We start from the raw sequence: 2,477 nt of genomic DNA on the forward strand, positions 1-2,477 counted from the left end.
AGCCTTTTGATTGATAGCCTACCACATTAAATGTTAGAACAACCCAGGGTCTGACCTATGTTGTTGTTGTTGTTGTTGTTAAGTGCCATTGAATTGGTTCCAATTCATAGTGACCCTAAATACAACTTCACAGGGTTTCCAAGGAGCAGCTGTTGGGTTTGAACAGTCAATTTTGCAGTTAGCAGTCAAGCATTTATCCTAAAGCATCACTCCAGGACTCTGGACCTATCCTATTGTTGTTGTTATGTGCCATCGAGTCGGTTCCGACCCATAGCGACCCTGTATAGGGTTTCCGAGGGTGTAAATCTTTACGGGAGTAGAAAGCCTCATCTTTCTCCCGCGGAGCGGCTGGTAGTTTCGAACCGCTGACCTTAAGGTTCGCAGCCCGATTCGTAACCACTACGCTACCAGACCTATCCTATAGTAGCTATTTATTGGGAGCTAGATTTCCTTCTTTCAAATCCAAAATTACATACTTAGTTAGCAGCACAAAACATGTATTTTAAGACAACATAGTTTTTTGTGTTTTTTTCAGGGAGCCTTCTGAAAACAATATCCAAATCCAAAGGAATGACTCTAATAATGTAATTTCAGGCAAATGAGCAGGTAATTGAGAAGACATTTTCCTAAAGGCAAATATTTTTCTCCCTCATATTAAAATACATTTACTTGCAAATGTACTTACATGAAACATTTTTTATTAGAATACATTTTTAAGTACTGAAAATTACAGAGGATAACTGAAGGAGTAATTTCCAAAGACTTGGTTTGTCAGTGAAATGACCACACATTGAGAATTTTGAATCAGGTAAAAATGATTTCTTTTTGTAACCTTTAGATTTATCCTATGACAAAGCAGGGAAAGAACCTCTAATTCATCTGGCAATAGGCATTGGAATATTTTTAATAACATTTATTAAGATGTCATATTCAATTAATGATTTTACTATGCTACCTCAACAATTAGTGGACTAATCCAGGAAGTGCCAATAAAAATAGCACCAAGAAATCATTTCCGCAGCCATTTGCAAGTATTTAATATGCTGTCAAGTTCAAAACTCAAACTGAATTCAAAGCAGAATCCATGGTCTTCAGATTTACTCAGCGACATTGTGAACCAGTGACATATAGGTGAAAGGCTCTATTTTCGTATTCCCTTTTATCTAACTCATAATCTCTCTATTTCACTCTTCTCCACTGTTCTCACTACATGACCAGAATCATGAGTTGCGTTAGCACTGAACGGTATCTCCCAATCAACTCAGTTTCTGCCTATTTCTCTTTTCCAGTCAGAGATGATAGGTTTGGCTGAACTTTCAAAGATAGCACATGCCATTAGCATTGAATATTTTATTCTGCATTAGAGTATCATATTGGAATCCCTTCATTAAAATTACAATTATGCCAATAATCATAAAACCATATTCTTCAGAAATACTGAAATTACAATATTCATGTTTTCATATATCAAAGCTGCATTTGTGATGATTATGTTTTCTCTTTAGTTTTCTTCTTTTTCTTCTTATAATATGATAAATTGCAGGAATCAACTCCTGGTTGTTGCTTATCATAAATTTTAATAAAAAATAAAGATTTGCTTTTTCTATGGCACTGTTTCAGGATAATTGAATATTTAGACATGCCCCTGCAACCAAGACATATAAATTAAGCTATCTATTAACTAAGCTTTCTGCTCCCATGAAGACTTAAAGCCTCCCGAACCCTATATTGTTGTGGTTAAGTGCTGTTAAGTCGGTTCTGACCCATAGCAACCCTGTACAAGGCTTCTGAGGAGCAATTGGTAAGCTTGAACCACTGACCTTGCAGTTCAAACCAGCTTGCTGTCCAGTACATTAACCCACAGCACAGCACCAGGACTCCAGAAACCCTAGGTAGGGTCACTGTAAGTCATAACCAACTTGACAGCACTTAACAGCAACTTTAAGAAAATCTTAGAGGACATATACAAGTTCATTGCAGCATTCACATTAGGAAAAAGATAGAAAAATATCAATAGGTGAATGGATAAAATGTACATGAATACAATGGAATATTGCACAATGATATAGAATAATGATGAATCTATGAAACATAATATGAAGAAATCTGAAGGACATTATGCTAAGTGAAATAAGACAATAACAAAAGGACAAATAGTGTATGATACCAATTTTTTAAAAAGTCAGTATTAGGTTTACACACAGAGTATTCTTAAATGGTTTCCAGGATGGCAGGGGAAAAAAGTAAGTAGATAGTTGTTGTTGTTAGTTGCCCTCTAGTCAGTGCTGACCCATAGTGACCTTATGCAGAGTAAAACAAAACACTGCCCGATCCTGGGCCAACCTCACTACTGTTGCCATGCTTGAGTCTATTAATGCTGCTACTTGGCCAATCCATCTCATTGGGGGTCTTCCTCTTTTTCTCTGACCCTCCACCTTCCCGAACATGATATCCTTATCCAGTGACTGATCCCTCCT

This window comes from Chrysochloris asiatica, unplaced genomic scaffold (genome assembly GCF_000296735.1).
Source record: "Chrysochloris asiatica unplaced genomic scaffold, ChrAsi1.0 scaffold00008, whole genome shotgun sequence".
In the NCBI taxonomy this organism is placed as follows: Eukaryota; Metazoa; Chordata; class Mammalia; order Afrosoricida; family Chrysochloridae; genus Chrysochloris; species Chrysochloris asiatica.